Genomic DNA, 24,319 nt, shown 5'->3' on the forward strand with positions numbered 1-24,319 from the left:
GATTTCGCGTACCTACAAAATCATGTGAGGATCGAGCGATACCAGTTTGATACTATACCTATTATTTCGAACACGGTCCTACTCGGCCCATAGTGTATCTGTCAAGACGTCGCCGATGATCAATTTCGCATACCTCATGTGAGGATCGAGCGTTAAAAGTTCGATAGTATAGCCATGCCCTTGTCAATCAGGCGGTCCTCCTCGGCCCCAGATGGTATCCGTCTTTCTTTTCTAATAAGAGGAGTAGTGAGTTGCAGGTGATCATTGAGTCTCTCTGTCATAGTATCTTCGATCTGTACGTTTTGGTAGGTCCTGAACATATTTCCTGTTTTGGCCTTTATTGGGCTTGTTAATGTCTGACACTTCAAATGTACTATAAGTAGGACCCTAAGGTTCTCTCGGGAGATAATGACGTGTGTTAAGGGTTGTTGCGGCAGTTTATTTAACCGAGAATATATTTATAGCAACACCGGTGATGCTATTATCACAACTCAATATTTGTGTTATCAGTATAATCAGAAATGACCGAGTTGGTTCATAATTCAATTGTCAGTGGTTCGATCCAAGGTGGGGTTAACTTTTTTTTACTTTTTTTTTATTTCTTTAATTTCATTCTTGTTTTATACTGGAGCTTTTTAGTCGTTTAAATTTATCAATTTAAAGCATTTAATCACAAACTCCAAAACAAGCCGAAATCTGTGAACAAGTACATGTAAGTTATTAATGATTAAGGTCGAGTTTGATACTGTATGGTATTATGTTTGTGATTAAATATTGTTTTTTATTAGTCTTTTGGTAAGTTGTTGTGATCCCAGTTAAGATTGTAAACAATTTCTAATGTTTATGCATATTTCTTACAATCTACGTGTATGTACCGGTACTTGGGTTTTGCCTAATAGATGTATTTTTATAAAATCTGACGTAGACGGAAGGGATAGTTAAAACAAAAAATCTCGGTTAAAAGTGTTTTATTTGTGTTTTATGATGACAACACGTAAGTGAACATATTTGAGCAGTTTTGCAGAATTCTATTTGACAGAATTTTTTTAATTACATTTTGGTGTTAAAAATAGTAAAAAATTGATGTTTTGGGGTGACATAAGAATTTTTTTTTTTTTTTATTTAGCTTGTGTTCTCCATTTTTTGGCATTAATTAAATGGTATTTTATGTATCTCAGCTTATATAATATCTATATGTTGTCTATTTCATAGGTTATTAATTGGTTTGAGGCAAGTAGAGATTTTCCAGTTTAAATGAAAAAGTACATGTTATAAAATGGTGAATAAAATCAAAACAAGGCCGGTGACCCTATATTTTTATTTCATTTTTCATATAGTATTTGTATATAGTACTTAAATATAAATTTTGAACAAAATCTATTTGGTGGAAAAAAATCAGCAAAACTGCAGCAACACACCTTAACTCACCCACCAACGATATTTGAGCTTGGGCATAACGATCAGCTAGTTTATTAAATAACAATCTAAAATCGACTTCACACATTGAAGCGTTGACAGAAGTCAACAGATTTGAAAATAAAAACAACATTTGTATACACGCAACGCAGATGCAAGTTACCGATCGCTTATACGATATAAGAAAATCCATACATCACAAACATGAGACATAAACTAAAATTCAATCATTCGTATAATTCTAGTTGAAATTTCAAACTCATGTATTTTAACAGCGTTATAAACAAGTATTAATGATTATAGTATTCGGAAGGGACTTGCTTAACAAACGACAGGATACTTTATTTTCAAAACCATCTATGTTTTCCAATAATTGATTAGAGTGTATTATTTTATTGACCAACTAGCGTGTCATATATTATACCGACTTATGTTGATATATAACACTGGCATTCACACATGTGTTTTAAAATTGTGGATTTAAAAGCCTACCAACGTCTTGAAAGCATGCATTCAAACATATTTTTTCAATTAAGAAAAAAATAATTGTTACATAACTGTTTTTGTAAGAATGTTCAATAAATGTTTAATGCATTGCATAAAAACAGCATTTTTGGTATTCAAAAATCGTTGTTTATGGCAGCATTCATTAATAGCCACCTGCTCGAACTGCCATTCCCCAGCTGATGCTTTAAAACGAAATATGGATTTGGATGTTGTTCTTATGGGATTTTTAATGTTTAATGGTCGTCATGAGGAAAATTTCGTGTGAACTTGTATTCATTGAAGATAAAACCGTCAAGACATATAAAAAAGTTCGGAGGAAACAATGAAATGCAGACGCTTGTTATTTTTCAATTGTATAAAGATGAGACGTATACCACACTTTTATACTGAAATATCAATAAATAAATAAATAAATCTTTAAAGCATGCATTGAACAATATTTTATTCCATTAAGAAAAAAATATTGTTGCATAACTGTTTTTTGTAAGAATTTTCAATGAATGTTTAACGCATTGCATAAAAACAGCAATTTTTGTATTCATACAACGTTGTTTATAGCGGAATTAATTAATAGCCATCTCCTCTGCATTCCTCAGCTGATGTTTTCAAATGAAATATGGATTTGGATATTGTTCGTAAAGGGTTTTAATGTTTAATGGTCGTCATAAGGGAACGTTCTTGTGAACTTGTATGCATTGAAGATAAAACCATCAAGACATATAAAACAAAGTTCGAAGGAAACTATGAAATGCAGACGCTTGTTGTTTTTCAATTGTATAATGACACGTATCACACACTGTTATACTGAAATATCATTAAATGCACTCGCGTTAGGTGATTAACCGTGTGTTTAAACCAACTATTCTGGTCAAGAATGTATAGAATTTAATAAATGAATGCATACGAGAAACCAGCGTATAACGACACATTGTATTCTATAAAATAAAACACATGGTATAAACAACCGTCTAAAAGCATAATATGTATTTATAAGTGTTGATAGTTTTATGATATTCTACTTCGACCCGCGAGTTCTTTTCTATAGACAGTTGGAACAATTAAATATTTAAAAAATGTTTTCATGCATTTTGTTCATGATTTAGATATAAACATGCTCAATAAACTACCCGCATTCGCAATGAATTTTACTATACTACAGTCATGTTATTTATATTGCGCATGCGTATATCAGTGCGTTTTATTCGCCAACTCAACATAAACGTATGGAAAGCTGTAGAAGCGATTATAGAAAAGTGACATATGTGTTAAAACCCCTTTGATAAATACTTATTAAAAGATAAATCTATTTTAAAAAAATATAATAACGCAATAAACGTTGATAATTATGTCCTTTTCATAACACAACAGTTGAATTACGGTGCATTACGCTTGTTATTCTGTAGAACTTCCTCTTTTTTTCTTCATCTTTTCATTTGTGTTGTATAAAGAATGAGGCAGTTTAATATTGTCTATGAAAACAATTAATATTGTCTTGAGGATAGAATCATGTACTTGAACCCTGCACTTCCTCTCCTTATCCTCCATTAATATTAATTCAATCAAATATAAATGCAAGCTCTAAAAATCGATCATACATGGGAAATAATACAAAAAACACCAATATGAGAATTAACATTAATTAACATTACGAATGAGTAAAAAGCTGCGAAGATGCTTGAAAAATAACTGTCACTGTATGAAGTCTTACAAAATGGAGATGGATTCCTATAGCTTATACTTGGTCTTTGAACGCAGGAAGTGACATAGCGGATCTTGTATCAGCTGGAAGGAGGTTCAATAAGTTTAGAGTAGATGATACATTACTTCCAGTTCATATGCCCATGAATTGATTTTTCTCGAAATTGACACCTCCTTGAAAGTCTAGCCAATGCTTCCAAACTAAAAGCAATCTTGTTTTGAAGACCAAACATGTTCATGGGATACTTATATATGTGAATTAAGATTTGCATTGCGTTTTATTTCGTGTTATTGTTCTTTTTTACCTATTAATAATTTATGTATCCCGTCTAATCATAGAATCCTAAATCTGCCAACAACAACAACATTACGTATGTTGTATCGATAATTGACGTAGGCGCGTATATCGGCTTGGACTGAATAAATATAAACTCGGTTCTGTTTGTAAGCTATTCCTAGTATATACTGACTGAATGAGATTCAGTTAATTAAAAAGAGAGACAAAATTATCTCTTCGTTAAAATGAGAAATTAATGTGATGTTAATGACGTTCAACACTTTAAGATGTTTTCATAACAAGGTCATGTACCGCACAATAAACAAACATAATTTACGTTTGTTATTTTAAAGTAACAACACTGTTAAAGGAACTTATATAACATGTATTACATTCTGCAAACATAAATAACAAATACACGATCGATAAAACTAGTCAGTTTATGTATTAAGTTAAGTATCGTTCGAGCATATAAGTTATAAAAGATTCCAATCGTGTAACAAAATGACACTCTATCACCGCATAAACGATATCAAATTTAAACATGATGGATAGAAAATATTTAACGGATACCACATTTTCATTGATTTTAATAGATTATTGAAAATAGTGCCTCTTTATCATGTTGTATATGTCAGATAATAATGAAATTGTATAATATTTAGTCATATTTCACCTATTTAATGTAATGTTGTTTAAGCAAAACGCCCCCCCCCCCCCGCCCTCAATTTCTTTAAGAATAAAAAAAGCTTCCTGGCAGAAATACATTGGAATTTTGCTTACGAAAGGATATTGATAAATATTAAAAAAAGTGTCATTTAGAATAAACCGGTATACAAAAAATAATTGTGAATATGACATTCATATTCGTGTTTTGTTATCAAAACAAAAAGAAAGGCCAGTAGCACAAGCAGGCAATTAATCTGAATTAATGGTCATTTATTAATGTTCGTAATCCTGTATTAAGGACGACCGAGCGCTTGTGACTTGCAAATACATGAATGACTCCCAATTGATGAATGAATCGCAGCAGTCCATAAAGGAACTAACTGAGGAAGGGTTTATGTATCGTCGTCCCTCATTTAACCCAACGGCTCGACCGGCCAAAAGAATGATGATGATGATGATGATGATGATGATGATGATGATGATGATGATGATGATGATGATGATGATGATGATGATGATGTTGATGATGATGATGATGATGATGATGATTTCCATGATGAGCATCCGTGCGGCCACTATCACATATGTTTATTCAAGAATATTATAATTATTCGTACCTATATTGAAGAACATGTCAACATGACTTGAAATCGAAAATTTAAAAAAAGTAATAAGTTGATGTAATATAGAGGACATCGCCGGATAAATAATAAATAAAATGCATAAATGCAAAGTTTACTTCAGTGTTTTGTTTTTGTATAATATTTAATAATTAATGATACTTTAATAAGAATTATAGGAGGTTTTTGTGTGACGTCACAAGAGGGGTTTTCCGTTACTAAAAATAGATTGACCGTCAACGCTCTCGATCGCGGCCATTTACATAGTATAAGAGTAAAGGTCGCCGGAAGACTAAATACTGACAATTTCACACAAACAAAATATAAATACATGTATTCTTTCTTAAAGTAAGACGTAAAGAAATGATATTTAAAAAATAAAATAAAACATATAATAAGTTGATTATAATTATAAGTGGTGTGAATGCGAAAGTGTTATTTATTATCAGCGAGGTGCATTGAATCAGTTAGAAAACAAAGCCCTTAAAAAGCGACAAACATTTCAATATTTTAATGTTGTTTTAATTTTCTTTTACATTGAATAAATTTTCGTTTCTTTTTCATTGAATGAAATATTGATAAATTAAATAAGCATTCAAATAAAAAAATGAATATTTTGAAAATTGAACTGGCGTGTACATGTATATTGAAAACTCTTTACTAGTGTTAATGAGCGATACAAATCTAGCATTTTATGATACCATAAATCTATACATTTAATTTATTTTTCGCAAGTATTTTATATCCATACTATGATCAAACGTGTTTGCATGTTTTGGTGATGATGTTTCGAACACTGCAGTAACGCACGATCTTTACGCGTTATAGCGGAGTTTACATTATTGTTTGCATTTACCCGTTAAATACGTTAAGTGTGTAACAGTAAAAATATTTTAACACTTCATTGTTATGTTTAAACTGGCTAATAAACATTATATATTTTATAGTTCCTGTCAATCCATGTCGGACAAATGTCTAGTTGTTAAATATGTTCAAATATTTTATTAAAGCAACTATTAAGTATTTGGCTTAAAAGACTGCTAAATATGCCAAGAGATGATATGGAGGTATCATAAATTGTGTTAAATGACCAGACACATGTGGTATATGCAGGGTATAGGTCCCCGGGTTTATGACACCCTGTTTTCTTAGTAATTGTCTTGAAAATATACGATCATATCGAGATAATCGGTTGGTGATGAACAAAGGGGCAAATAAACACTAGGATAAAAATGCTGAAACAAAGAGTGTCAAAATTGGTGTGGACAATTAAATAAAAACAATTACATTTTTCAAGAGGATTTAATAATTCTGTAACAAGGTAATTTTTTACAGACATATAGGTTCAAATCAGTTCGTGTTGATTAAATAAAATCAATCTGTTTGTTGTTTGTTTTCGTCCTTATTAATTTTGTGTTCGTTCATTGAAATCAATTTACTCTGAAAGAATTTCAATTTCTGAGTATTTTGTTGTTCTTAAAAAGGGTCGCGAATATGTGTCAAGTAGAAATTATTATGGTAACCTTATCACGATGCGGTTCATCAAATGCAAACAATAGCAAATGGCCGCAGTGTTGACGGCCAAAATTTAAGCATGCGCAAACGTGACGTCATTATCGGAATCCCCGAAACCTCCTATTAATTAAAAAAAATGATAAACTCAGATGTGAACTTTTAAGTATCAAAGTCTGCCTCTGCGTGAACTAGTACTTTTTTAATGAACACAATATTTAAGTTAAAAAATAAATAAATATTTTTATTCCACCGTTGAAATGATTCTTAATAGAGACGAATTAAAAGAAATGATAAAGTTTTAGACAAAGGCAGTTATTTATTTTCAGTAAACATGTCTGTTTCGGCCTAAAACTTTGAAAGATTCGCTTTCAAACCTCCGGATCATTTTAGTTAAAGTTGCCAAGTTTATGCAGACTATAGATTTTGTTATATTTTAGGCAAAAGCAGTATATAAAGGTGTTGTTTTTTCTAAAGCTAACTCAGCTTTAAAAATTACGTCTTGTCGCATTTACATGTATGTCTTTATTTAAGATGTTATTGATATCAAGTCTTTATCTATTTTCTAACTTGCTTTCAATACGACTGTGCAAAGTCATAAAATCAAGTTTATTGGCGTCAATACACGATGAATACACGCGCGATAACGCTAGAAAGCAGATGCTCTCGAAATAACACGAAATCTCCGAAAATCAAACTTTTTAAGAGTATTTCACGATGCATTTCCAATCTCGTTTTCTATTACCAATATTTACCATATTATTTGTCATTTTTAACAGCTGTCGCAACCAAACATACGACGAGCATTATCCACTCCGTTGAATGAAGTCGTTTACTGTTGTTTATTAACACAATTGAACCAATACCACCAAGATGGCCGCCATAAGCGCTTTCTAAGCGTGAATATGGTCTTATTATGAATCTTAAATTTATACGTAAATGATGGGAAAAAAACTCATTTGACTGCAAATCGGAGCGCCCACAGATTTTTTTACAAAAAGATCGAAACAAAAAGGTACATCTAAATCTTTCTAAATTGAATTATTTTATATTAATAGCAAGGAATGGTGCACAGTCCGTAACGATATTTCTAATTTCCATCGGTAAATTGTTTTAGTACCTAGATAGTATACATTCTGGAAACATTAGAAAACACGATCTGCCGATACACATGGGAAATGTTTGTGATTGTGTTGCAAAAGTCTCTTTTTTTTAAATTGAAAGCTGTAAAATGAGGGGCAATTAAATTCGAACCTTTTTCTGTCAAATTATCTGTGGCCATTCGTATTTGTGGTCAAGTGAGTTTGTTTGTTCTCTCACATTGGTATGGCCGGGTACCAGGTATTTTTTGGAGGAAAAACATATCGTGGAATGTAACCACGTGCTTAAAAAAACTACTTCCGGGTTCATGTTGTTATCGTGGAGTCTAGAATGGATCCTTTTATTTTGCTATATAGGATACCACTAAAGTTGGCCGTAAAAAGGCGGCCTCACCGCAAAGTAGTCGTATTTCCAAGATGTCTGTCAAGTCTGTCAAAGAATGCTGAAGGTAACGAATTTTTCTCGACGGTCCAGAATGGGGTAAAGATTAAATAAAATTATAAGAGTGAAGCGAATTGTCGTCAATTGAATTGGAACTAAAAACTGTTGCGAAAATTCAGGTAGGCTAAAAATAAAAAGTCGTTTAAAAGCTGATGAATCTTTCTATTATAAATGTTTTCATGTCATTTTAAATACATAATATTGATGAATCAAAGCAACACAAATTGGTTATAAAATGTAATAAATTAAAGATTAAGGCACAGGGATGCCTTGTGGTCAAAGTTGTTTGCTGAAGGCCTGTATGTTAAAAGGTAAAGCTATGTTTTGCACGGTCACACGCGTACCCCCATTTTGGCATTTGTGAATATATTAAAACAGAGTGACTGAGTCTGCAGTTAATTACTTATAGCCACACAACTTATTTGACATAGTAAATTTAATTATAAATAAGAAACATATTTTATCTATGCAAATTAGAATATATATGGTGGTTACAAGGTAGAAATCCATTTTGTTTGTGGTTAAAAACTTCAAAATAATCGCATTTGTCAAAATGGACGTATACAATTTACATATAGAGCAGTTCATTGTTATTGTTTTGATTTTTGCACATACGCAATGCACTGGTAGGCAAAAGCATGGGTTAAAGTAGCGCAAAACATATGGATAAAGACACTTGTTTAGTAAATGAATCGAAAAGAAGGTCCGAAAAAACAACACCTAAATAATGTTTCAAAAATAATAATAATAATAAATTTATTAATACATTTATTTGCATCTTAAAACAATGCGTCATAAGTATCAAAGTAAAAATTGTCTGAAGACTGAAAGACCGGCAATTTGACACAACAAAGAGCTCTATAATGTATTAGCGGTATTATTAAAGCTTCAATAAATTACAATAATAATACATCTAATTATAAAAAATGATAATTATCAATGGCATGAGTACGCTAGTGTGATAAAAATGAGTGATAGAAAGTGTAAGGGGTGCTTTGAAAATGATGTACCTCAAAGCCCTATTATAAGCGAAGTGCATGACGGTATTTACATGTAATTTTAATTTTGATGGGTTTTGTACAGAGAATGACAGTATTTAGGAAAATTAACATACAGCTGAAAAACACAACTTTACATGATGCGAATTGAACTGTGTATTCATGTATATTGAAAACTTGTTACTAGTAGTATGCGTGACACATATTTAACATTTTAACACACATATATCTATATACATATTGTTTTATTTATTTTTTTTGAAAACATTATTTACCCCCGTTGGTGTTAAGCGTAATTTCTTGTTTTTATGATGTTGTTCGTGCATTGCTGTAACATTAAATCATCATACAGAATCATTCAGAATGACGTGGTTTTAATTAACTGATACCCGCTAAATACGTTAAATGTTTTCTACGTAAATTATATACTCATTAAATACTTTATTTTTTATAAATGAAACGGGCTAATATCTTTACTAATTACAATTTCTGATAATCCATATTGGACATGACTTTTAATTTGTACAATATGTAACATATCTAATTTAAGCAACTGTTAAGTATTTCAGCGGTAAATAATTTAACCAAATGACTGCTTAATACTACCAGAAAGAGAAGACATGGTGGTATCCTCAATTGTGTTGAATGCCCAGACTGTCATCTGCCACCCAGTGTGGTTTACACCATGTTGTTAGTGAAGTCTAGACAATATTTGATAAAAACGCCATAATCGGTTTATGCAGAACTTAAACACAGTATATACAGGGCTCGGCCGTGAGGGCGACGTGGGCGACATCTTCGCCTGGGACATAATAATGTCGCCCTTAAATTACATGAAGGAGAAGTTGACTTCGCCTCCTTTTTTACAACATCGACGTTTTTTTCTCTCAACTTTTTCATCTAAAAATTCTATATTTTCACATGTCATAAAGTCACCGATGACGCTTGTTATGTTATCAGTTTATTATCACAGCAAAAGATCGACTGCTGTGAAAGCTTATCCAGGCAACTAGCATACATGGGCATTCACTCCAAACAATAACGGTTTCGATCAAAAGATCATAGCGAGTGTCATTTCGCCGACAGTTTGGATAGTTCTCTGTTCTGCAAGCCCAATTAGTACACGCCTTGTAGGCGGAGTTAAGCGGTACATTAACATGATAGTTAGTAATGAGAACGCGCGCATTGTATATACATATGCAGTAGTTTACCTGAGCGATGAAATGACGTCGTTATAGACATGTATTTACGCAAAAAAAAGTTTACACGCGCAACACATTCCCAACAGTAAATATGAATACGATTTATTCTAGTATGTTCTACTGTTTACTTGTTTCGTGTTTCAAAACTCATAAACACTAATTATCCAGTCGATGTGCAATTCATTTTGTCAGACATTAATTTATAACCATATAAACGAAAACTAACAACCCACCCGTGCAAACTGTAGTGCTAATTTCCATAATTTTATCTACCGTATCCATACGTAAACGACTTTATTTTATATACCGCAACCTTTTTGCGCGTGCTGTAAGTTGTCTAATGATTACGTGATAATTCATTGACCATTCGATAATTACAGGTTTTTGGCAGACGGCACGGTTAAAGAAAGTCGGAAAACTTATTAAAGAAAAACAAAATTGATCAAAGGTCTATTAATTACGTAGATCCACTACTGTAAAAGTCCAGCGAGTTTTGTCCGTTTGTTAATCCACCGATAATTACGAGTAACACCCATCTTATATAAACTGGAATCACAGTTCATTTTTATACTAACAAGTCCTAATACTACACAATAGACATTGAGAAAACACATTTCCTCGATTAGATATAAATTATCCGAGTAGAATAAAATTGCTACGTCATGACTCATGAATGACCTTCGACATTGCAAATGGCAGATGTATTGTAACATTTAACCCGCGTTCAATTCAAAGCTGGCGATTCAAATTACAAGTAATGGTGATTTAATAATGGAGAAAGCATTAACTGGATTTAACAAACATGTACGTGTAATAAGGTTTGTTAAACCAGATAACAACAAGGAATATTTGGATTATTAAATGAAACAGGTAAGGCATTCTCAAGTGTACATTTCGGATATGTATACATTCGGATAAACAGTAATAGATATACTATATGTCCCATGCATTAAGATTGTGTTTTGTTGACTCGTTTTTACCACAATTTGGTGATTTCATGACGCGAAGAATTTCCAATGGCATTGGTACCGGACCTGTTCCCAATTGGGTGAAAAAATCACTAACTAATTATCATGTTATCACTTACTAATTATCATGTACATTATGATGTTAATAGGGTTTGGATTGTCATTGCATAATTAAAGTACTGTTTATTTTTATGATGCACATGGAAATCACAAGTTTTATTTGTATGAATTGATTTATGTGACTTAATATGTAAGGATTTATTGAATTTGAAAATAGTATTTGTTTGTCATTTATGATGATACTTAGGCTTGGTGTAATGAGAGGTATAAAACAAGCGAAAATTTTATTAAACGCCGAACAGAAATCACTTCTCCTTCTAGTGGCCTCATTTCTCCCTAATTTCAGCTCAGGGAGAAGTCACTTCTCCCTCAAGTTTGAACCTAGGCTGAGCCCTGAGTAATACAAAGGCTTACATGATTTTAAGATTGATGCAAACAATGAAATGAAAAATTTGGCATTAAATTTAATTAAATGTTTATTTAATGTGTCAACTCGTTAGTTTTCCCAGACAAATACCATTTTAGTTAATTTTTATATGTTGTTTATTTGGAATTGATCTATTTATTGCTTGTTTTCAATCTATGTTTCAGTAAAGTAGAACAACTTGTTGGCATGTTAAAAAAATAAAATCGTGTAAATATGAACGATCATGCTCTATTTCTTCCCATTGATTGTGTCTTTCTTTTGCCTACCAATGTAGTCCGGATGTAAACACGCAGGTGCGGGTGACGTCACACGTGAACTGGTCTATAGAAATCCTACTTTCTTTTTTAAAAGCAGTATCGTTTAAAAATTAATAAATTACTTGCTAACTAGGCTATAGATTTAATGACAATTTTGCACACTTTAAAATTGCATCTATATGTATTGATTAACATGTATTTCATTTCAAGGTTTAAAGCCACACATCTTGAAATGAAAACATGGCATAGTAAATTTAAGTATAAATAAGAAACATATTTTATCTATGCCAATTAGAATATATCTGGTGGTAACAAGGTAGAAATCCGTCTCTTTTGCGCTTTGAAACTTAACAATAATCGCGTTTGTCGAAAATGGACGTATACGTCTAGAAATCCTACTTTCGGTTTTAAAAGCGGTACCGGTTGAAAAATAATAAATTACTTGTTAACTAGGCTATAGATTTAATTTTATCTATCTCAATAAGAATATATCTATATGTTACAAAGTAGAAATCCGTCTTTTTTGCGCTTTAAAACTTAAAAATAATCGTGTTTGACGAAACGGACGTACACGTAAAGAAATTATACTTTCGGTTTTAAAATTAAACAGAATAAAAATTTACTTGCTAACTAGGCTATAGATTGAAGGACAATTTTGCACACTTTTAAATTGCATTAATATGTATTGATCAACACATGCTTAATTTCAAGGTGTGTGGCTTTAAATGAAATCATACTTCAGTAGGGTGATAAGAAAAAAACAGTATCTTGGTGACCGCTTTCAGTCAATATTCCAGTGACTTGTGGAAGATGTGTTGTTAACACCAAAAATTTGGAATTTTAGAGTTAAAAAAATAGATTAATATGAACTGTAATCAGATAAGGTATCATAGTTAAAGGGGCCTTTTCACAGATTTTGGCATTTTTTTAACTTATTCATTAAATGCTTTATATTGATAAATGTAAACATTGGATCATAAAAGCTCCAGTAAAAAATCAAGAAAAAAATTTAAAAAAGGAAAAGAACATTGCCCGGAGCAGGTTTGGAACCAGTGACCCCTGGAGTCCTGCCAGAGTCTTGAAGTAAAAACGCTTTAGCCTACTGAGCTATTCCGCCGAGTACACAATCTTAATGTATTTTATACCTTATATAAGCAATCTTCGTAGTTTCACAAAATTTAACGACAAAAACAGAACTCTCCAAATTATTCAATCGTTTCGCGTTGCAACGCTTTATAATTTTTAGGTTTTAAAATCGTCAAAAGATGCATATAATGGCTATATTAGAGCATGGTTAATGTTCAGTATTACTGTTTCCTCACAAATATCATAACTAAAACGAAAACTTACGAATCTGAAACAACTTTTTTCAATTTTGTCAATTTACCAAAGCGTGAAAAGATCCCTTTAATTCGGCCCAAAATGTATACATTGGCAGTAGGTCTACTAGCCTTAAATCTACAAGTATTTTCCCTGTATTGAATTGATCTATTCAGTTAATAATACTGTTACTGCAGATTCATGAACTCTGAAAAAAACAAATACTAATTTAAAACCACCTGTGGAACTCAGAGTGGAACTCAGATGTACTGAAATTTAATTAAATAATCAAATATATAAATTGTTGTGATAGGCAGCATGTGCATATCATTTATTATAACTTTTGGTAATCTAACATTAATTTATGAATTTGAAAATAAGTTAAAAGACAAGAGACTGCAAAGATAAGTTAATTGCAATTAATGACTTGTACATTATTCTTGATAAATAGATTAATCATCATCTGGAGTAGTTTAAGAAATACTGTTAATGATCCATTATGAGATATTGTGAATGGTAATTTTCTGTGGTGGTGTGTTAAAATCTTTAACTGAAATAACTGATATCATTTTCTTCTGAAACACTAAGAGATCCATGATAAAACTTTCATGGAATGTTCCGTGCTCAGGTGTTGAACTGTTCTTTTTTCAAAGCGAAAGCATTGCATATCATTCATTAGTTTGTTAGCAAGTCAACCAGAGTGATAACAGCAAAAAATCGTCTCTGAAACAATGTGACTTATAGCTTATATATTTAGCTTAAAACATCATCTTGTTATCCACAGTGGTGTCTGTAAATGTTATTTTAATCATATACATGTATTATCTGACCTGAAACAACGTTGGTGCTCAGAAATCTTAATTAGCAGCCAATTGTTTTGATTTTAACCAAAATAAACAAACAGTGACAATTGAAAACATTTTCAATGAAACCACAAGGCCAAGAGATGTAGATTAATAAGCAGTATCATGTTTAATTAAAATATCCTTCAAAATTGCTCCACACTTTCATGTATGTTGAACAGGTTTGAACAGATTTGACCTTTCCATTGTATTTTATTCATGTGACACCATGTATGTTGAAGAGCCCCTTTGTTTGTTTGTTTTTTAAAGTGATGCAACTTAGTAATGGATTTTCTGGTTTTAAATTGCAGATTGTTGAGCAAGGCGTTCATGCCAGAAGGTTTACATCCAATATTGCCCAGGGGGACAGTAATTAGAACAATTTCTTTAAGTTTGTGTGGACACAGAGGCTTGAATGTAGAAATCAAAAGGTGGACATGCGTATAAAATATCGCCAACAGACCATGGACGGATAAAGAGAAAAATCTACTATTGTGATTGAAAGTTGAAAATAAACAGCAAATAAACTTCAAATAGAAATTTAAACATACAAGATGTAGGACCTTGGCCATGCCTCAACAACATCAGGAACAAGAAGTCAAACATGCAATATTAATTCACATGCTTGTAGCTAATAGCACATGAGCATTAGCAAGTGAAGGAGAGAAACAATAACTAATGACCATAAAATTCTATATTGATACTTATCAAAATTGGATCCATTCTAAACAACTTCAAGAGTCTAGCCAGCTCTATTGATACTTAAAAATTGGATCCATTCTGGAAATTGTAAGAGTCTAGCCAGCTCTATTGATACTAACCAAAATTGGATCCATTCTGGAGAATTTCAAGTGTTTAGCCAGCTCTATTGATATTGACCAAAACTCGATCCATTCTGGACATTTGCAAGAGTGTATCCAGTCCTGTTGAAATTGACTGAGTTTTGATCCATTCTGGACATTTTCAAGAGTGAAGCCAGCTCTATTGTTACTTACTAAAATTGGATCAATTGTGGACACTTTCAAGACTCTAGCTAGCTCTATTGATACTTACCAAAATTTGATCCATTCGGGACAATTTTAAGAGTCAAGCCAGCTGTATTGGTTCTCACCAAAATTGGATCCATTCTTGACAACTTCAAGACTCTAACTAGCTCTCTTGATACTTACCAAAATTTGATCTATTCTATACAAATTCAAGAGTCTAGCCAGCTCTATTGATACTTACCAAAATTGGATCCATTCTGGACAATTTCAAGAGTCTAGCAAGCTCTATTGATACTTACCGAAAATGGATCCATTCTAGACAATTTCAAGAGTCAAGCCAGCTCTCTTGATACTTACCAAAATTGGATCCATTCTGGACAATTTCAAGAGTCTAGCCAGCTCTATTGATAATTACCAAAATTGGATCCATTCTTAACAATTTCAAGAGTCTAGCCAGCTCTATTGATACTTACCAAAATTGGATCCATTTTGGACAATTTCAAGAGTCTAGCCAGCTCTATTGATACTGACCAAAATTGGATCCATTCTGGACAATTTCAAGAGTATAGCCAGATCTATTGATACTTACCGAATTTGGATCCATTCTATACGATTTCAAGAGTCTAGCCAGCTCTATTGATACTTTCCAAAATTGGATCCATTCTGGACAATTTCAAGAGTCTAGCCAGCTCTATTGATACTGACCAAAACTGGATAAATTCTGGAAATTTGCAAGAGTGTATCCAGTCCTGTTGAAATTGACCGAATTTGGATCCATTCTGGACATTTTCAAGAGTGTACCCAGCACTATTGTTACTTGCCAAAATTGGATCCATTCTATACAATTTCAAGAGTCTAGCGTGCACTATTGATACTTAACAAAATTGGATCCAATCTGGACATTTTCAAGTGTTTAGTCAGCCTTGTTGATACTGACCGAATTCGGATTCATTCTGTAAATTGTCAAAATATTTTTGATTGATCATATAATGTCCCTGGGATGAAAATAAGCCACACCTTTTTGCTTTTTATTAAAGGGGCCGTTTCAAGTTTTGGTAAATTGTCAAAATTGTTTCAGATTTTTATGTCCCCCACCACTACAGTGGTTTATAAAATTATAAATCGTTGCAATGCAAAACGATTGAATAATATGGAAAGTTCTGTTGTCGTTGTTATATTTTGTGAAACTACGAGAATTGCTTATATAAAGTATAAAATACCGTCCACATTGTATGACCACAAATGACCGAGTGGTCAAAGCAGTAGACTTTTACTCCAGTACTCCAGTTGTCAGAGGTTCTATCCCTGTTGAGGGTTCAACCAAGATTTGATTTTCAATTTGTGTCTAGTTATACACTGGGGACCATGGCGTTTTCCTTATATGCATGTTATAAAAATTATTATTATCCTAGACCTAAACAACAAAGATAAGGAGCCTGCAATTGAGGTTGCATCTGAATATTGTATGGTATTTGTTTGAACGACACAGGCCCTCTGGGACCTATTTAAAAAAAACATTATTGATCCATTTTTCATCTTTAACAACTTTTATAATTTTTCTCAGTACATACTCCGGTTTGACTTGAAACATACAAACTAGTGAAAATAATAAGTACTGCCATAATTACCATGGAAATGTGTTGTTGTTTTTTGGTTAAAGGCCAATGTGCAGACTTACTACTAAATGATGAAACAATGATGTAATGTTACTGTTTTAAATTTTAGAAAGTATGTGTTTTGATATTCTTAGCATTTTTATTTATTTTTCATGTAAAATATACACTTTTGAAAAATGGTGTTTTATAACTGTTAAGTTAAATACACAGGTATTTCAGTTTGGTTATGTAGCGGGGTTTGTGTATTGACACAAGGGGTTATAGTTGCCAACTTTTATTAAGCCCCCCTTTGAAGAAGAGGGGGTATATTGTTTTGCACATGTCGGTCCGTCAGTTCGTCCACCAGATGGTTTCCGGATGAGAACGCTTAGGCCTAGGATCATGAAACTTCATAGGAACATTGATCATGACTGGCAGATGACCCATATTGATTTTCAGGTCACTAAGTCAAAGGTCATGGGCACAGTGACTCGAAATAGTAAAATGGTTTTCGGATGATAACTCAAGAATGCTTACACCTAGGATCATGAAACTTCATATGTACATTGATCATGACTGGCAAATGACCCTTTCGATTTTCAGGTCACTCGGTCAAAGGTCAAGGTCACAGTGACTCGAAACAGTAAAATGGTTTCCGGATGATAACTCAAGAATGCTTACGCCTAGTTTTAATTATATAATTGATAATGGTATGAAATATAATAACATAAAGTATTATAAGTATTATCATAAATTATAAATCAGATAATTGATAAATACAATATCATTCAAATAATATAATGATTTCAATTTTAACAAGTATACAAGTAAATACACTTAAAATAATAAAATGACTCACCAGTAACCATATGAAGAAAGAAACTTAAGATAGTAGGTTTAAGCAAATGAAAAATGCTTGTACCTCTTGCAAGGTTTAGTAACGAAATGAATCAAATGTTTCAGATATATAAAACCATAAATATGTATCAGAAATCAGCTCACCTAAAAAGCATTCTCCATTATTAATATACGGTAGCTCACTCATTCATCACACTGAATCTCTCTTGATTGGATAAGTAGTTATAATTATTTATAAAACTGGTGTTTTGTTTTGTTTTCATTGTGTTTCCTTTTTGCTTTTTGCTTTCTCTGAGAAATTTGCATCTTGATTTTTTAGCTCATCTATTTTTTGAAAAAAAATTATGAGCTATTGTCATCACCTTGGCGTCGGCGTCGGCGTCCGGTTAAGTTTTGCGTTTAGGTCCACTTTTCTCAGAAAGTATCAATGCTATTGCATTCAAACTTGGTACACTTACTTACTATCATGAGGGGACTGGGCAGGCAAAGTTAGATAACTCTGGCGTGCATTTTGACTGAATTATGTGCCCTTTTTATACTTAGAAAATTGAAAATTTTGGTTAAGTTTTGCGTTTAGGTCCACTTTTTTCAGAAAGTATCAATGCTATTGCATTCAAACTTGGTACACTTACTTACTATCATGAGGGGACTGGGCGGGCAAAGTTAGATAACTCTGGCGTGCATTTTGACAGAATTATGTGCCCTTTTTATACTTAGAAAATTGAAAATTTTGGTTAAGTTTTGTGTTTAGGTCCATTTTATTCCTTAAGTATCAAAGCTATTGCTTTCATACTTGAAACACTTACTAACTATCATAAGGGGACTGTGCAGGCAAAGTAATGTAACTCTGACCTGCATTTTGACAGAATTATGTGCCCTTTTTATACTTAGAAAATTGAAAATTTGGTTATGTTTTGTGTTTAGGTCCACTTTATTCCTACAGTATCAAAGCTATTGCTTTCATACTTGGAACACTCGCAAACTATCATAAGGGTACAGTAAAAGAACAAGTTGCATAACTCTGGATGTCATTTTTACGGAATTATGGCCCTTTTTTGACTTAGTAACTTTGAATATATGGTTAAATTTTGTGTTTCGATCCACTTTACTTCTTAAGTATCAAGGCTATTGCTTTCAAACTTCAAATACTTTCATGCTATCATGAGGTTACTGTACCTTGCAAGTTGAATTTTACCTTGACCTTTGAATGACCTTGACTCTCAAGGTCAAATTATTAAATTTTGCTAAAATTGCCATAACTTCTTTATTTATGATTAGATTTGATTGATACTTTGACAAAACTACTCTTACCTGACATACCACAATAGACTCCACCCAAACCATCGCCAGTGCCCCCCCCCCCCCCTTCCCCCCCCCCGAATCCCCCCCCTATTTTTTTTTTTTTTTTTTTTTTTAAGATCATCTCACAAATGACCACCACACCCTCACACTAGACCCATTTTATGTTTGAAATACCGTCCAACCATCGCACCCAAGAATCCCCCCACCCCCCCTCCCCCCACTCCCCACCCGAATCCCCCCCCCCTAATTTTTTTTTTTTTTTAAGATCATCTCACAAATTACCACCTCACCCTCACACTATACCCCCCAACCTCACCCCCCCATTTTTTTTAAACGGTTAAAAAACACAAATATTTATTTTTATTATTTTATGTTTGAAATACCGTCCAACCATCGCACCCAAGAATCCCCACCCCGCCCCCCCACCCCCCCCAACCCCCCCCACCCCCCAAATTTTTGTTTTTCCTTTTTTTCGCATTTTTGGAAGATAATGTAATAAATGTCCACACCCCCACACAATGCACCCTTCTACACTCCACCCCTCTCTCCTTTGTGATTGAAAATGAGAGTCCCTTCAACTTTTAAAAGAAAATAGATTAGCGGTCTGCACCCGCAAGGCGGTGCTCTTGTTTCATTTGCTTTATTAGGTTTGCATTCTGATGCTTTTTTGCTTTTGCTTTCTTTGAGCTTAACAGTATGTATATATAATACTAGTGACACTACAACAGTTTGCTGTTGTTGTCTTATTTCGTTCATTTCATTTGATATCTTGTTGAAGAACTTGTAGTACTTTATGTATGTAGCATTTATCAATGCTTCTTTGCTCATCATTTGCCTTTGAAGCTCTGAAATAGTGCTAGTTACACATGCGGGATAATCATTTCAGCATTAGTATTGTATTATCTTGCTTTTATAATTATTTTTTATTCATCAGTGTTGTATTGTGTTGCTTATATTGTATGAAATTTGCTGATCATTTTCCTTCAAATCTGGTTTGAGGTGATAATTTCCTTTAAGCCCTTTTTTATGTCCCCCACTATAGTAGTGGGGGACATATTGTTTTTGCCCTGTCTGTCTGTTGGTCCGTTGGTCTGTCTGTCTGTTTGCGCCAACTTTAACATTTTGCAATAACTTTTGCTATATTGAAGATAGCAACTTCATATTTGGCATGCATATGTATCTCATGAAGCTGCACATTTTGAGTGGTGAAAGGTCAAGGTCAAGGTCATCCTTCAAGGTCAGAGGTCAAATATATGTGGCCAAAATCGCTAATTTTATGAATACTTTTGCAATATTGAAGATAGCAACTTGATATTTGGCATGCATGTGTATCTGTTGGAGCTGCAGATTTTGAGTGGTGAAAGCTCAAGGTCAAGGTCATCCTTCAAGGTCAGAGGTCAAATATATGTGGCCCAAATCGCTTATTTTATAAATACTTTTGCAATATTGATAGCAACTTGATATTTGGCATGCATGTGCATCTCATGGATCTGCACATTTTGAGTGGTGAAAGGTCAAGGTCAAGGTCATCCTTCAAGGTCAGAGGTCAAATATATGTGGCCCAAATCGCTTATTTTATGAATTCTTTTGCAATATTGAACATAGCAACTTGATATTTGGCATGCATGTGTATCTCATGGAGCTGCACATTTTGAGTGGTGAAAGGTCAATGTCAAGGTCATCCTTCACAAGGTCAAGGTCATCCTTCAAGGTCAAACATCATATAGGGGGACATTGTGTTTCACAAACGCATTTTGTATTTTGTGGCACTATTGTGTTCTATTTTCTCTGTAAGCATTTTTACACCATTTCTTTTTATGGTACCTTAGGCCCCTTCCTTGTGTCAACATCAACAATCTTTTAAACAACTCTTAATTTTGAATGTATAGTACTGATATTATATTTCTGCTTACATTTGAATAATGTCAAATAGGAATACTGCTTTAATTGTGTTTTTATTGTGCTTTATTAGAATAACTATTTCTTATGTATGCCATGTATTATTGATGTGTTGCAATTTGCTCCTGCTTGTTAGTTTGGTAAACAGCTATACATAGTGTTTGTTATATACATGTTATTTCATACTGACAATAAATTCGTTTTGATGTGATTTGATTAAGGATTAGTGTTTGTGAATACCCTGTTACATACTCCCTCTGTAGAGAAAAATTGCTCCTGAGATTTAATTTCTTTTGTATACCCTAAACACAACAATTTAAATAAATTAATATATTCTTACTAGAATACTTCACTTTTACCTATACCAGCAATTTAAAATTACTGCGTACACTTTCCACCATAGTTGATAATGTTTACAAGGACTGGAGTGTTAAAGTGAGTGGAAAAATTAGTAAGATCATGACCTACAGCTGTATATATGCCTGAAAACAGCTGTTCAATCTGCTAAGGGTTTACCTATATGTAAGATGTAAACAGATCTTAGAATCATGTACAGGAAAATTTAGCACAGCTATTCAACTTAGAAGTTTAAAATTAACTACACACCATAATTGCAATACAAATTTATATATTTAAATAATAAAATAACGAAAAAAAACAGCCTTTATTTAATAATTAAGATAAATATCACTATATACGGTTCTGATTATTTGAAAGTTATTTACAAACCTCTCTGTATCAGATAGTATTAATATTTAATACTAGTGATTAACAGGGTAAAAAATTATACACAAGAGGAACATACACAAAATAATATTCATCAGGTTTACATGAAACTCATTGTCAATATGGAAAATATAAAGCTATATTGGAGCAAATCTTGGCAGATGGAGTTTAATGTTAAAAAATGCGCCATCATGAATATCTCCAACTCCACTAAGAAAAGACTACAACTATACTATGAATAACGAAACCCTCGAAAATCTTTAACATCACCCTTACTTAGGAGTCGATCTTTGTGATAATCTGAAATTAAACACTCGTATCGATAACGCAACCAAGAAAGCTTCACAAACTCTGGGATTCATCAAACGCAACTTGAATAAATGCCCACAACCAGTAAAAGAAATGGCATTTGAATACATTTTAATAATATAAAACGGATACCCAACAAAATCTAACAATAGACACATGCTACAGATAACACAGTCGACAATACATAGAGACTCATGTTGCTCCAGTATGATTGCTTGCCCATTGATATTGGATAATATTTATTTTGAAATTTCATACCGGCTGGTAAGAAGTTTCAGTTTGGGTAAAGTGGCTCGGAAATCGCCCATTATCAACAGTATTAGTTTAATTAATCGCAGTCACGACCATGGAACAAATAGTGGTTGAAACGCTATTACTGTTGACCGTATTAATCAAAAATGGAAATAATGGATCGAACATCATTTCGTAAAATCAGGATTTGAATGTCATCCTGGCAATCAGTAGGGCGTTTCCGCCAAAACGGCTCAAAAGCTGAACCCAGTTCATGCTTTATTGTATTCAAATTAATTATGATTATGTTAAGCAATTAGGTAGTTTATTTACTTTAAACATTATCATCACATTTCAGCCAAATTAAACAAAAAAGGAAAATAGCCATTTAATTTCCACTCAAATAACTATTCAAAAACACATATTTTTGTTGAAAGATGTTACATCCTATAAATACTATAAAGCTGCAGAGTAAATACACACATATATATAAGCCCTGTGATGGGCTTATCAGCGCAGTGTATTGCTGAAATCGTCTAGAATGGATCCAAATTCGGTAAGTATCAATAGAGCTGGCTATACGTTTGAAATCGTCTAGAATGGATCCCATTTTGGTAAGTATCAATGGAGCTGGCTAACTCTTGAAAACGTCTAGAATGGATTCAATTTTAGTAAGTATCAATAGAGCTAGCTAGACTCTTGTAATCGTCTAGAATGGATCAAATTTTCGTAAGAAGCAATAGAGCTGGCTATACTCTTGAAATTGTCTAGAATGGATCCAATTTTGGTAAGTATCAATAGAGCTGGCTAGACTCTTGAAATTGTCTAGAATGGATTCCATTTTTGTAAGTATCAATACAGCTGGCTATACTCTTGAAAACGTCTAGAATGGATCCAATTTTGGTAAGTATAAATAGAGCTTGCTAGACTCTTGAAATCGACTAGAATGGATCCATTTTCGGTAAGTATAAATAGAGCTGGCTCAACTCTTGAAATCGTCTAGAATGGATCCCAAATTCGGTAAGTATCAATAGAGCTGGCTATACTATTGAACTTGTCTAGAATGGATCCCATTTTGGTAAGTATCAATGGAGCTGGCTAACTCTTGAAAACGTCTAGAATGGATTCAATTTTAGTAAGTATCAATAGAGCTGGCTAGACTCTTGAAATCGTCTAGACTGGATAGAATTTCGGTAAGTAACAATACGGCTGGCTAGGTTCTTGAAATTGTCTAGAATAGATCCAATTGTGGTAAGTATCAAAAGAGCTGGCTAGACTCTTGAAATTGTCTAGAATGGATCCCATTTTGGTAAGTATCAATGGAGCTGGCTAGACTCTTGAAATAGTCTAGAATGGATACAATTTCGGTAAGTATCAATACATCTGGCTAGATTTTTGAAATTGTCTAGAATGGATCCAATTTTGGTAAGTATCAAAAGAGCTGGCTAGACTCTTGAAATTGTCTAGAATGGATCCCATTTTGGTAAGTATCAATACAGCTGGCTATACTCTTGAAATCGTCTAGAATGGATCAAATTTTGGTAAGTATAAATAGAGCTGGCTAGACTCTTGAAATCGTATAGAATGGATCCAAATTCGGTAAGTATCAATAGAGCTGGTTAACTATTGAAATCGTCTAGACGGGATCAAATTTTAGTAAGCATCAAGAGAGCTGGCTAGACTCTTGAAATCGTCTTGAATGGATCCAAATTCGGTAAGTATTAATAGAGCTGGCTATACTCTTGAAATCGTCTAGAATGGACCCCATTTTAGTACGTATCAATAGAGCTGGCTAGACTCTTGAAATCGTCTAGAATGGATCAAATTTTGGTAAGTATCAATAGAGCTGGCTAGACTCTTGAAATTGTCCAGAATGGATCCAATTTTGGTTAAGAATCAAGAGAGCTGGCTTGACTCTTGAAATTGTCTAGAATGGATCCATTTTCGGTAAGTATCACTAGAGCTTGCTAGACTCTTGAAATTGTCCAGAATGGATCCAATTTTGGTAAGTATCAATAGAGCTGGCTATACTTTTGAAATCGTCTAGAATGGATCAATTTTGGTAAGTATAAATAGAGCTGGCTAGACTCTTGAAATC

The 24,319-nt window shown here is 33.0% G+C and overlaps 1 long non-coding RNA gene across 1 annotated transcript; it reads left to right on the forward strand.

Annotated features, from left to right (window-relative positions):
- Nucleotides 1–8,220: 8,220 nt before the first annotated feature.
- LOC127841234 (uncharacterized) lies at nt 8,221–16,462 on the forward strand. Its single transcript, XR_008030805.1, has 2 exons — nt 8,221–8,360; nt 14,627–16,462. It is a non-coding gene; the product is annotated as an uncharacterized LOC127841234 (long non-coding RNA).
- The last annotated feature ends 7,857 nt before the right edge of the window (nt 16,463–24,319 follow it).

Source organism: Dreissena polymorpha, chromosome 8 (assembly GCF_020536995.1).
Source record: "Dreissena polymorpha isolate Duluth1 chromosome 8, UMN_Dpol_1.0, whole genome shotgun sequence".
Classification (NCBI taxonomy): domain Eukaryota; kingdom Metazoa; phylum Mollusca; class Bivalvia; order Myida; family Dreissenidae; genus Dreissena; species Dreissena polymorpha.